General features: G+C 35.6%; 1 long non-coding RNA gene across 2 annotated transcripts in view; it reads right to left on the reverse strand.

The window, feature by feature from the left end:
* Window positions 1-1,173: 1,173 nt before the first annotated feature.
* LOC127013748 (uncharacterized) overlaps window positions 1,174-14,411 on the reverse strand; it is a 32,438-nt gene continuing 19,200 nt past the window's right edge. Inside the window, exons 1-3 of one of the 2 annotated variants that reach the window (XR_007766113.1) lie at window positions 10,143-10,238; window positions 1,688-1,747; window positions 1,174-1,306 (exon numbers count right to left, since the gene is read on the reverse strand). This is a non-coding gene — a long non-coding RNA (uncharacterized LOC127013748). Of the gene's footprint in view, window positions 1,307-1,687; window positions 1,748-10,142; window positions 10,239-14,411 lie in introns of those variants that run through there. The other variant, XR_007766114.1, reaches the window with a different exon arrangement.

Below are 14,411 nucleotides of genomic sequence, written 5' to 3' on the forward strand. Positions count from 1 at the left end.
TTACATGATAATGCCTTATTTTACAAACATAAGTTTGAAGATAACCAGGAATGGTTATTAGATATCTTTCCCAGAAAAAAAAAAATTATACCTGCACATAGGCCTTTAACAATCTACTGCCTTCTGATGACACAGTGGTTTTCTAACTGTGCATGAAACTGTCTAGGTGTAACAGATCAACACCAGTTTGTAGTGTGTAATCTCCAGACAGTTACTGCATCAAAAATATTTAACTTGGGGTTAAGAACTTTTATTGTAAACCCATTGAAACCTAAAATATCCATGTTTGTAATTTTTCAGAACTTTCAGCAGTCAATATTGAACGAGACCTCCTTCCATCTCTGTCAATGAGAGCATAACTTAAGCCATTGCGCATCAGCTGGTCCATGGAAATTAACATTCTGCAAAACAAAACACTTCAAGCTAATGCCCTTTACCTGTACAGTTAGAATTGAAGCACTATTGAAGTTACCTCTAGTCAGCTGGGAAGTATTAAATCACCAAGTTATGACAATATGTTTGCATGCTTCTCTGAAAACTATGGGAATTTTGATGGCAGTCACAGCAGGCAGAACATGTGTCCTCAGATATCCCCGATACAGAGGAAGGAAAATAAAGAAAAGCCATCCCCTGCACCTTTTTAAGAGATTTGTACTCAGTATATAACCCACAACCACCTTTGAAAATATCAGTTAAAATAGAGTTAAAAAAAAAAAATAATCAAATACAGGAGTGTAGTAAAACCTACACAGAATGATCTCTTCTTCGCTTGCTTTTTAACCATAACATTTACTCATTTTCCTTCACCTACCTTAGCTTAAGTCTTTGCCTCCTTCCACACGTGTTCAGATTTCTTCTATAGCTTTGCTATACAGGGAGCTATTTAGCCTTACTATGGCCCCATTTCTGTCTGTCCAATCCATTTATATTTCTGGACAGGCTTCCAGTGCCATAAATGTGAAATATCTTATTCAGGATAAGAGTTAACACTAAAACTCTAGAATGTCAAAATATCTTTTCTGTGAATTACTACTATCAGCTAATTAACTCAGAACTAAATGTTTTTTAGTTTCAAAGTATTGGATCAAACATATACACTCAATATGACTATCCATGTGACTGAATATTCTAACAGCATTGCTAAGAAAAGAAATGTTGAGAAAAAAATACCAATTTTCCAAGAAATTTATTTAAAATAAAGTATCCGTGGAGGTTTTTTTCCTCATTTTTCAGCAGTTCCTTGTATTTCTGGGTAGGCTTGCTAGCAACAGGCTGAAAGCTGGTAGGTAGTGCTGATCCTGAGTACCTGAACCCAGACAAAAGAAATTAATACTGAGAGTCCTTAAATCAAACTTGTTTTTCAGCATATGTATTCATATACTCAAGAACTCTGGGTAGTCCGATTTCAGAAGGAAAACTAATGTTTTCAAGGTTTATGATTTGGCATGCCACCATCACACAGTGAAGTGGAAGGGAATGGAATATTATAGTATTTTGTCCAAACACTATTCATACATAAACGACTTTCCCCCCTTCACCTCCCAGCCCCTCTTATTTGGGAGGATTGAAAGCAAACCCTCCCTAGGAAACCTGCTGCTCCGTTACTTGCTGTTTAATAAGTTCTTTCATTTCTTTAAGCAAATATTTTCAGAGGTGCCAACTGTCTTAAAAATGAAAGAAAACATACCTAAAAGGTATTTCTCCATCATGCAGAGAAGAACATCACTTCTGGATGGGATTTATTGCTCTTCGGAAAAAAACACACATCACCATCAACAACAAAAAAACATGATGAGAAAGCAGCATGACAGCTAGAAATTATTTGGACAGCAATGCCAAAGCTACTTATTAAAGGCTTCCCTGTGGAATTTTTTTGTATTAGCTGCACGCAAATTTATACAGCCACTGAAAGAAAATTTGCCCTACTAAAAGACAAGGTAAGAAATACAAGGCCGGTAAGTCCCTATGAAATAGTGTGCAACAATATGGAATAGGTCCCACCTCCATCCTTTACAGTTAATCTAGATGAAGAACATTCCCCTACTCTTCAAAAGGTGGATCTGGAAATTCAAAAAGGAGCATAGGTATAATTTCAAGCTATTAGAGAATCCATTGAGACAGGTCAGTTCAGGTTGTCCTATTTAAACCAGTTATAAACTACTGTTAAGGAAAGCAGAATAGCTAGATTGATGGAGCATATTATGCAGTTTCAGAAGTAAAGAGGTTAGACTTAACGCTTGATAGTTCCCAAGGCAGCAATCCTTACACTCAGCAGAGAACTCCAAGAAATGACTGCTCATCAAGGGGTAGAGATAGAGAAATGGAAATATTCCTCATGCACTGAAGGGCAAATTTGGGAGCCTTAATGGTACCACTGTCATAGCTCAGGGCTAACAGACAACTGTTCCCAACAGTCCCTCAAAACAACATGCATCAATCTGGCTTCACCAATTGTGTTACTCTCCCCTGCCATAAAGGAGAAGGGCTGATTTTAATATGCCTATATAAAAGCTTGGAGGCATAAGAATATCAAAATACTACTGCCTTTTTTTTTTTTCATGGACATTAACAGATAGAGGACTTGATGAAAGCAGTTAAGCCTGCTTTATGAATGACAAGATTCCTGAATGGGAGATAATATTCAAGATACAGGAGCTTCAAAGACCTTTGCCTTTTTTGAGAGGGAAGAAATAGGAAATGATCGAATCCACTATGAGGAGAAGTCCTCACTGAAGCAACCCTGAAAAGCAACAGAATGATTTTAAAACAGAAGTTTTGAAGATATGGCAGTGAATTTTCCAAAATTCCTGAAGATAGAACAGGGGTGATGTGTCGGATGTAGTCTGATCAAGTCATCATTTAACCTTAATCCCTTCCCAGACCTGCAAAAAAGTGTAATTCTGTGAGCTCTGGGATTACCAAGACCTGTTTTTCTACAGACACGTACTCTAGTTTGACCATGCCCCAAGCTTTCCCCGTAATAACTTATTTCTCGTACCTGCCTGGCTGCAACTGTCAGTGAAACTTCAATTTTCACGTAAGTTCGACATTTGGAGACTGCTATCCTTCTATGTGATTTGGCAGAAATGGCCCAAGAGCTTTGACAGTTAGAGAGACACATGAAGAAACTTGTTTCTCTAGGGAAGCAGTTGAGAATTCAGGAGAGACATAAAGCTATCCAATATTGTACAGCAGATAATTTAACAATTCATTACAGAAAAAGTGCTCTTGATAATAACCTACTCCACATATTTTAATATTTATGGTTGATATCTGATAAGAAAATGTGACACCTGAGGACCAGTGATTGACTCTGTCTTTTTCTAGATTATTTTTCTTCTGTTGAATCTGTCACATTCTTGGAAGTGCCAGGATGGTTCAGAGGATAATATACTAATTTAATCCAAGAAACTCATACATCTGTGGCTACAGTTGGTACCACTAAATAAGCCAAAAAGCTATAGGAGCAGCTACAGCTTGTTGCTACTTTGAGAATTGTAACACCCACCAGTTTGTGAGGAGTGGTACCACCTTCCTGGCAAATGATCAGGAAGGACAGATGCAAACTTCACTGAGAATCTGTTCCTGCTGCTATCTAGTATTTTCTAAATTCAAGGGAAAAGAGAATCATGAACACTGGGAATTAAGGCATTATACAGTGGTTGTACATCTGAAGGATCACTTAATTTTAACTCACAGTTAAGCGTCTTACTGGGGGGAAAAAGGTATGAATACACTAAAAATGCTAAATCTCTTCCTGGTATAAGATAAATTGACATGAACAAAGTCTCTGTAAATATCGAGGGCTGGGAATATCAGGTAATAAGAATGGAAAGACTAGTATCAAACCTATAATAAGAAGATTAATTTAATATCAGTTCCCCATTTCTTACCCTCTGTCACAAGAAAGGATTAATGTTGAGCCATTTTCTCCACTCATTAGAATATTTGTCAAGAAAATGAGATATCACAATTTTAAATGACTCATTTATTGAAAAAGTCCTGAACTATTCTACTTTGACCTCTTCATGTTGAGTATTTAATTTGCCAGCAATTCCATTCCTTCTTTTGTTTATAGCTCTACTAACCTACCAAGAATGTCTGGCATTTATCAAAATACAGCATTGCCAGGTCAAAGAGAAAATATGTTGTGAATTATAATTCTATGTTGATCTTGTAAATAAGATATAGTTTTAATAAGTAAGCATATTTATAGTAAAATATGGTCTGCTATACTTACAAAAGAAGTTTCTTGGAATGAAATTGCAGAAATCTTTAGGAAATTAGAAGAAATAAGCATCTGAAAAATGTATCAATGTCCGGAAGTATTCAGACCAATAATGAGTTTTTAAAACCAAACAGAAGTTTATGTCACTTTGTGTACAAATGTCTTATATAGTGAGGTTAAGACATTTGCCAGATGGGAAAGGAAAGCAACATTTGGAGTCCTGCATATTGGCCTTTTATCTTAGAATGGGTAAGTGAAAAATAGAGAAATACATTTACCCAACAATATTGTAGAACATAAAATTGTGGGGTGGAAAGTGCACCAGTCCAAGCAAATACATAGATTTCTCTGATTAAATACATGCTCAGATTGCTTACTCCAGATTTATTCATCACTTCGAAAGTATCAGAATTAAGATTAGGTTAACTTGGCTCACTTCCCCACCCCCATCTGTTACAATATTCTGTTTCCCACTGTACTTATGCATAACTAGTCTTAGAGGTGCCAGTGCTTATTTCAGTATTTAATTTTCCATTGTTTATTGTAGGATATATAGCTTTGTATAATTTTTTGTGAAGTCTAGTTTAATAAGTTGCCTTGTTTATTGATATTTCTGTACAATGAATCATTAAATACCACAAAAATTCATTAAATAGTATCATTAACACAGAAAAAGCAAAAATAGTCCATTTTGGATGCCCAAACTAAGACTATTATGCTTTTTAATACTAGAATCATAATTGACTGTTATCAAAGTAGACATTTCCTTGATGAAGTTTCTGTTGAATTTATTTGCAGCTGCATTGCTTATGTTGCTGCCAAAGAGATTTAATGAACTGAGGAACCCTGCAACATCCTTCAAAAATCTTTACATGAGGTGCTATACAAAAGAAAGGGAAGAATCCAGATCTCCATAGCAGCCTTTTTCTTAAAAAAACCAACCAAACAAAGAAAAACCCCAAAAAACAAAAAAACCCAACAACCAAACAAAAAACCAAAACCAAACCAACCCCACCAAACAAAAAAAAAAAAAAAACCACCAAACCAAACAAAAAAACCCCCACCAAAACCACACCCCCCAAAGAAACCCGAACTCCCCCCCCCCAAAACCCAAACAAAAAACCCAAACACAACACACCAAACAAAAAACCACCATAGGGTATCCCTTCCAGCAGTCTTTAAATATGATCCCTAAACACCTTCTACCTTGTCAGAGGATCCTGCCTTAATTGTTTAGATTTCTTCACTATAAACTTGATCTGAGTCAAGAGTGACTGTAGTGTAAATTTGACTGATCAAGTCTCTGCACAAAAGTAACAACACATAAAATAATGCAACTTAAAATGATATATTCATTGCACCTGAAGTAAAAGAGAAAATAAGAAACATATGTTTTGATTGTTTTCTTCTCTTCCTGAAAACACAGGGTTCTTTTTTTAAAGAGCTTTATGGTTCTGAAAGATTATAAGCAAATCAGACTTGTGTGGAGCCCACAAAATGTAGGAGTTTCAAGACCCATACTGTTCAGGAAGTCTACCTGGAAATCTGCCTGGATTGGCAACGTACTCACTGTACCCCAAATCTAGCTTTGTTACATGCTTCCTTTTTCTCTGCTATCACTATGCTGCTATAAGCCAGTGAGTTTTACTTTTTCATTCATTGTATGCCAGGCCTACTAATGATATAAAGATATAAGGCCAGTTCAAGTAGTTGAAGGAGCAAGCCCTCTTACCTTGTAAGACACCCTCATACACCTACCCAAAGCAATTTAGTCCTGCAGTACCACTCTGCATTTACTTTTATCTTCATGAAAATACATCAGCTTTGAATTAAGATTTCAATATTACTTGTAAACATAGTATCAAAGATTCAAGCAAATCTAGGTGATGTTTAATTGTGAGGCTTCTTGTCATGTTTCTGATTTGGTTAAAGAAAGAATAGCAGTAAAGCAAATTATTCACCTAAACTAACCTCTGGTGCCTTACGAACAAGAGAATCTCTCTCCTAATGATACCTTGATTATTTTATTTTTTATGTACAGCTGTATGCTGCTATCAGTTGCAAGCAATACTTGTTAATGGACACTGCTCTAGATATTTTACAGAGACTTCCTCCCTTTATAATAGCTGCTATAAACGAATGACAAACATCTAAACTTCAGTTCAGCAGTGAAGAGAAACAAGACAACTGTGAGAGGGTGCTAGCACACAGGTGGCTATGAAGATATTTCCCACATAAGTTCAACCTGATGCCTCTCCTACATTATGCTGCTAAGGCTGGCCCCTGTTTACAGCTGCAAAAGCAGGCATTTTGTGTTTGTAGCTGACAGAAGATTGAACCTTTTTTACCAAACATTTACACCTGCTTTTAATTCCAGCTGGTATGTGTATATATTTTGACTGTGGGAGTCATACGTTATAAACATGTGCTATTAGAATCTGTGCTTCACTCTTAGAAGAAGCCCTGATTAGCTGAAAAGTGAACTGCATTCATTCATCATGGGTTGAATACACTCCACAATTTTTTTACTGAATGCCTCTTAAAGGGTGCTCCTGATTAACAGAAAAACTAGATTTCTGCTCTGAAGTCTCAAAAGTCTCTGAACTTGATGCAAGTTACACAGGATTCCTGTTTTGCAGTGATTCTCATACATGGAATCCCTTGGGGAGGGGGAACGACACCAACCAAAGACCTCAGCAAAATAAGGGGTTTGTAAAAGTATGATGCCTTCACTGCTTTTCACTCTTATAGAAAAATCAAGAATAATTATGTATTTCTGGAAACAGGTATTTTTCCAGCTGACTTCTCCTTAAGAAGTTTCTCTTTTTAGGTAATTTCTCATGCAGTTAGGAAGAATAAAGTTTGTTAATAAATTAATGTTTAAATGTTGAGGTAAGTGATACTGCCTTTTTTTTTTTTTTAAATATATGTGCATCAGTTTTAACTTTAAAGCCTTGCCTCAGGCTTTGCTCCTTGCCTTCAGTACTGTTAATAAGAAAAAGAAGACAAAGTAAGCAGTTTGTCACTTGCAAAAGGGGATGAAAATAGAGGACCATGTTTTCCCAAATACTTAGAAATCCTTATATTGGGGTTGATAGATTGGAAATGTCATACGGCTGACTTAATATAGAATGACTAACTGTAATTTTTCCCAACAAAGGTATCTGGAGTTTACCAAGTAATAGCTAAGCAAACTTTGTTTCTGGTCTACTGAGACTAGATAGAACTGCATTTGTGTCCTTACTAAAGGACAAGTTGTCCTGCAGAAATCAATGATGATAGAGTTCTTCATGAACAAGAAAACTAATCATCTAGCTGTTGGGGTTTCTCTTGCATTATCATTTCCAGGTGTGTAGTACCAATATTTCTTTCTGAGTATTACTAACAGTAAGAATATTTGAAAAAATAGACAGACATGACAGAATTGTTAATTCATTTGAAGAGTGCACTTTTTGGGTGCGAAATGTTCTGTTGCCAGAAATTTTGCTATCAAAGCTATCAAATGCATGAAATAATCAGACAGGGACTAGCCTAGCCTTTTTTTATACTGGATAAGAGGATGCTGCATTCTGAACCAGTAAAATAACATTAGTTATCTTTCTTTCATTGTGCCGAGGAGAAATCTGAATTTGTGACTCCATGCATAATAGTTTTCAATATACTGTGAAAAAAATTACCCCCAAATATCACAAGGGAGATAATTATTTTTTTAGAATTTTAAGGCCTCATAGGGTGTTTAGTTGGGTAGGGTGGTTGGTGTTTAGTGAGAAAATTAAATTAAGTGTAAAGTCTACTTGGATACTAACTTTTAGTTCCTGTATTCCATAGTCCTGCCTAAGAAGGCACGGGCCTTGCCACCCCACAATACTTGACAATTTGTGGAGAAGTGGGAGTGTGGGACAGACAGTGAGGGAAGAAGTGGAGGAAAAAAACCTCAATGAAAACAAAACCTGTACCTAGTCCTGAGTTGCTTTGTGAAGAGCAGAGGCACTAAAATAACTGAGAATTAGGTATTATCGTCTATCCTTTAGCCTATATATTTTGTCTTTTTTTTTTCCTGTTTAATAAAATACTGATTGTCAAGCTAGTTCATTACCATTTATGAGTAAGAAGAACTGAGAACCAAGTTTAATATAGGAGCATTCTTGGGAATTTGCTACTTCCCCACTGCACTTCGTCATTGTGCACATGAGTTTTATTACATAAATCTTTTCCTTGAGACCCCAATTCCACAGCAGGTTGCAAAGAAACTACGGTGCTCTATATGCAATCACATAAACTACAGATTTGCTCTACGTTTAGAATTCTCAAGCTTTGGGTCTTCGCATATGAGAGTGAGTCTGACTTAAGAACCCAGCTTTAAGAAGGAGATATTGCCCTTTCATTGTTATTAGTTAAAGCTCTTTTGTGATTTGAGAGGTCTTTATTTCAGTCCCAGTTTTGACTGATTTGAACCTTTATCTCCAGTCTAAGTTCCCAAGTCACAAAGACATGGAATAGATTTATGCAGAGCTTTAATTTGCCCCAGGTGAAACCATATCACTTCTTTGCTTAGCCCCCCAAAAAACAACCACTGTGTCAGGGAAAGCATTACTGTAGAAAGTAACAAACCAAAGAATCTAATATATTGGACAAAGGAACCCAAGAACTTTGAACTGAAGGAAGTGAGTTCCATCCTAAAACTGGATGTGGAACTCCATTGAGATATCTGGGTTCAGTTTTCTTGTCTAAATTAAATATGTGAAGATCTGAACCCAGATCTTGCATTGCATGTTAGCCCTCTGTTCACTAGGGTAGATGTAAGAAAGCAATTTCTAAAAGTTGTCAGGGATTTGTTGGATTCAGGATCTACCAACTACTATGGGCTTCATAGAGAATATAATCTGGAAAATATCTGTTATTACTCAAATTGGATTAAGGCATTATGCAGTTTAGCAAATGCTTATATGGGACATTTCAATATAAGGACATAAATTATGTAATTATACATTTATATGAATACACAAAATGGTTATGATGAATAGCTATCAGTAATGGGCTAGCTGACCCGGCAAAAGCAAGACTTCTGCTACTGGTTCAGTTCAACTGTTGTGCCCTGCAGAGTTCCAGTTCAACAGGACCAAGGTAACCATGGAAATAGATTAAGTAATAATTAGTAGATTAAGAACTTTGAGAATTGATTGAGCACCATACAAGAACTGGCTGGTTTCTGAATTTTTGAGTTTCATTTCAGATTCTCTATGGAAAAAAACATCAGAACTTTTTTAAGTAGGGCTTTTTTTTTTTTTCCCCTCCTTTTTCTTCATTCTAATTTTTGCTTGTTTTTACAATAACCTGCAGAATTATTTGCATAAGGATTTGGTTTTGGTAGTCTTTTCAATAATCTGATATCATCAAATATTAAGAACACAGGAAATTTATGATACAATCCTACAAATATTGTGTGTCTGTTTACCAGAATAACCTTGCACACTTTGTTACATGACTTTGAGAAACTGAAAGCTTTCACTCAAGTGTCAAGACATTTGCTAAAAATGATCAATAAGCAATATCTTCCATAGGCATATCTAGACTAGCCTGAAAGATTAACCAGACTCATTGACATATAATGTTCTCTATCAGGTAATTTAACATACAAAGAGGCTGCCTGACAGAATAACTAAGTCTCACCAGACTTCTCCTGGATAAATAAGTTAAAACCCACAGCATGCAAGATGTCTCTCCTTTTCTCCCCGCTTCCTCACCCTTTTTTTTTTAAACCCAGTTGTTCAAGCTGTTCCCTTGTATGAAAAATCATACATGAAAATGAGGATGCAGTACATACACAACTGATTTTTGTAGAAAGCTATAAAGCAAGACTTTAATCATACTGTTATAACATTGACTAGAAACAAAGGAGGTGACTTTTTCTTACAGTTACTAAGATTTTTTCTGAAGCATCTCAATGGCTCAGTCTTCTCAGAGAAAGCTTGACAGTGCCCATTGTAAACTCTTTCAGATGAGGACTCTCTTGGTATGCCTGCCAGAACAGAGTCTTGATCAACATTTCAGCTTTTGTATGACAGTGTTTATTGTCTGCACTATCTGATGTGCTAAGCTTTGTTAGTTCTCCTAGAAGTTTTACAATATGCAAGGTAAATTCCATTCCTCAACAAAGGAAGGATACTTTTACAGGTTATTTCATAACTCTGTATTACCTAGCTTCACAACCATCCAAGTCAGTCAGAAGCCAGACAGAAAACCAAAGCAGTTCCTCATTTATAGCATTGAAAACCTAACTTCCAACAGCAACAAGCAACTGGGGACAGCAACAACTTCAAGGAGATCTGCTGTCAGCTATCATTCATACAAATGTGCTTTGATGTCATTTTATCTTTCTGCTTCCTCCCACAAGAGATCCTTTGAAGTCTTGGTCAAGTCTACTTTTACTCATGTATGCAATATATCCCATTTTTATTCAAGCAAAGCCTTAAGCAGCTGGCTATAATCAAGGCTAGTAGTCAAAGAAATGTGTTGGAGCTACAATGCTGCTGTCCAAGATGATGTCTTATGTCATAAGGCATAACAACTACTTTTAAAAGGAATGCTCTTGAAGCATTACCTGAAATCAGATTTTTTACTATGGAACTGCCAATTTAATAAACAAGATACATTTAACGAGGTGGTGGTTTTTTGGTTGTTTTTTTTGTTTGTTTGTTTTTTAAGTACTTCAATGAAAGCTAATAAAGGTATGATTTAGATTTCTAATTTGTATGGAGGTCTTTGCTTTTCTTACAAATGCAGAGACTTAAATTTTCCACCTCAAAGCTACAAATACAGACCTGCTCACAACAGTCCCCAGGAAAAAAACCAGACCCTGAAGTACGTCACTACATGCAATTTGAAATGTGCCAGAGAAAGCTGTCTGAAGGCAAAATACAAACATTTCTGCCTTCTTTTGTTTTCCCATATTTGAAGAAGAAGTTTTATGAAAGGTAGACAAGCTCAGAAAAATGACATAATCTACATAGCTTTTTTTCTTCCTCAGAGAAGGTGGGTTAAGAGTACAATTGAAAGTAGGTACTACTAGTCTATTACTGTGCAATATCTTGAAATATAGAAAAGTACTGAAATGAAACTGGATTACAAACAACCTTCTTCTACCCTGGAATACATCAGTGATCCTCTGACTCACAGGCGACAAGCAGACAAAACTGCGAAGCTTTAGGTTGGACTAGTTGTCAGAGGAGTAGTAAACAATACCATGTAAAAATGACCAGAGCTACTTTGAACTACTGTGTTCAAAGTAAAGATTCTGATACAATAATAGAGTAGCACAAAATCATGTAGTGGGCTGTGCATGGGACAAGAGAAAGACAAATGGTTTTAAGCTCAAGCTCATGAAATTGCTAGATAAAACACTTTTGAGTTTAGTATGAACTTGATATATTGAAAATAAAATACACTTTATCATCTATATACATCTTTTCCTTTTTTAGATTATATGTTTAGCTCAATACCCGCTTAAAAAATGAAAGCCCATTAACATTAACTTCACTGAACTGAAACAAATGCTAAACACTAAACTGAAACAAGGATCACTAACAAAGGAGAGAAAAGGTTTATACAGATGATGTGTATTTCTGTCTATCACCCATTTAAAACACAGAAATACTATAAATATAATACAAATACTATACTTAATTTTATGCCAAAAAAATTCAGGTACAACTGTAATGTAACAGCTACCTTCATCATCTCAATACCTTGTGGAGGCGATCTTCAGTATTTCAAGATCAGCAAAGAACCAATAAAAAAAGACCAAATAGGAATCAAATCTTTTAAATAAAAAGTATATTTCTCCTAAGATAGAAGTGTGGGATATTGCCTAAGAATATTCCTGTTTAGACCTTACTTAAAGTAGGAACTGTGTTCTATATTTCCACTTGCCAGCATGAAGTTCAGAATCCGGTTGCATTCAACACTCACTGGACTACTTGTATTACATAGCTAAAGTATTTAAACAGCTTGCATTACCATGGATTATGAAAAACACAAATAAGCATATCATACTAAGGAAGCCAGGAATACGGAAACAGATGTCTAAAGTAACAGTTACATCCCATCAGTGGGCCTTGGGGCTTTTTGTGTTCCAGGAATTTTTTGCCTCTTCTGGTCCTTGATTAAGTAAACCCTGCTAAACCTGCTGCTGCAAATTCCAGGGAGCAAGACAAAAATCACTTTCTGAATCACTTTTGGATCTGTACTAAGGAAAATCATGACTGCATGTTCTCCCTCATAAGCACAGTGTAGCCTCTCATGGGTTTCAATTTAAACAGTCAACATCCTAAAATATTAGTTTCAAGGAGTAATAGAACTAGAAATGTTAAAAATAACCAGAAGAGAGAAAATACTACAGAAATAAGTATACAGTACTTTAAAATATTCATTTTTCAAAACATAGTGACTAAACAAAGTGATCCGAGTATAGTAATTTAGGGGTTTCTAAAGACTCAGATATTTTCATAATACAAAACTAAATGCATAATTCCTTGTATATAATAAACTATAAGAAATAAAAGTAATCATTAAAAGCATACTACAAGTAAAAGCAGAGCAGTTGCCAACAGTTTCTAACAGAAACATTTAGCAATGTATTAAAAGAAATTAAAAATTAAAGGAAAAATTAAAGATCCTGATATGACCCTGATTTTCTATTAAAACAGAATGCTATTAAACAACATTACTAGGTGAAGGCACTTCATTCCAATATTCAGACAAAATAGCCTATATTAGCAGCTCAAAAGGTCAAGTTCCATAAACACTAAAATACTTCAGTAAGATTTTAAATGGCTAAAAGAACTATATAATGATATGCAGGCTCAACAATATATCCAAGCATAAAATTATATGAATCAGTGGCTGATCAGTTCTTAATACAAGAGGAACTAAAACAAAAACTAACAAGTTAGAACTAACAAGAACTAACAGAAAAAAAAAGTACAAATTCATCCTTATGAAGGGATGATAAACCTTTTAAAGCAGATACAAGTTTATTGCAGAAAGTGAGGGATATCACCCTCCTAAATAATTTTGCCAACTACACTACCTGTGATAGGAGTGGCTGTGCCTCCACCCTGCTGTATCTGCTGAAGTGAATCAGCTTTCAAGCAAAGAAGATAGAAAGTGTTTTCAGTTTTAATTTCACTGGAAGATTAACTTCTGCTGCTGCTGAAGGTCAGCTTTGTATGAGACAGATTGCTGCTTCAACATGTGAGCTCAAGTTTTCATCATGTAAATACTTCAGCAAAAATCTGAACTCACAGAAACAGCTTCTATTACCTGAACTACTCAAATAGAGATATATCCTTTTCCATGTCAACAAGATAAAGTCTCACATCATTACTCCTGCTATATTTATCTTTAGATCTCCTCACATGGCTCCTGTAACCCTTGACAGGATATGTTTGAAAGACTGTCACCTGCTCCATTGAAATGACTAACCTTTTGTCAGACAAGCACTTCATAGACTGCTGTGTTTTCCCTCTGCTTGTGTCACAAATATATGCTTGGTTTGTTCTAATGTGTAATATTAGATGTAATTTTTTTGTACACATACTGTGCAGTAAGAAACTGTGGAAAAATACTGCCAAAATCTGGACACTTTCCAACAAAATACACAGTGATTTGAATTTTTCTAACAAATAGTTAAATGTACTTAATTTCCACAGGATGATTATGAGTTTGTTTTTTTTGTTTGTTTGTTTGTTTTCCCTTTTGTATGCTTAGCACACCCATACTAGTAGGAAGAAAGGCAAAAAACCTGCAAACCCCCTCTTTTGACAGCAGAGTCTGGAAGAGTGATTTTTTTCCTCCCTCCGCTTCGGACAGTGGAAAAAATGCCTAAGTTACCATAAGATTTTTCAGGATCATGGCAGATATAAAACCAGAGCTACTTCTTATTTCTAAAAATCTTGATTTCTTTCCTTTAAACTCTGAATAAAAAAGAAATTCTTTTTGCACATTTCACAATACTTTTAAACTGCAGATTATGGACAGAGCAGCTTTCTGCTACTTTGTCATGTCAGCATTACTTACTCTACTTTTCTTTACATCTTAATCTGCACTGTCTCACAACATAACTTCTTCTAAGTGAAAGACAGACATGCCACAGATTATTTTCTTCTCCCCTGGTGAGTGACAT

The sequence above is a fragment of the Gymnogyps californianus genome, chromosome 2 (assembly GCF_018139145.2).
Source record: "Gymnogyps californianus isolate 813 chromosome 2, ASM1813914v2, whole genome shotgun sequence".
In the NCBI taxonomy this organism is placed as follows: Eukaryota; Metazoa; Chordata; class Aves; order Accipitriformes; family Cathartidae; genus Gymnogyps; species Gymnogyps californianus.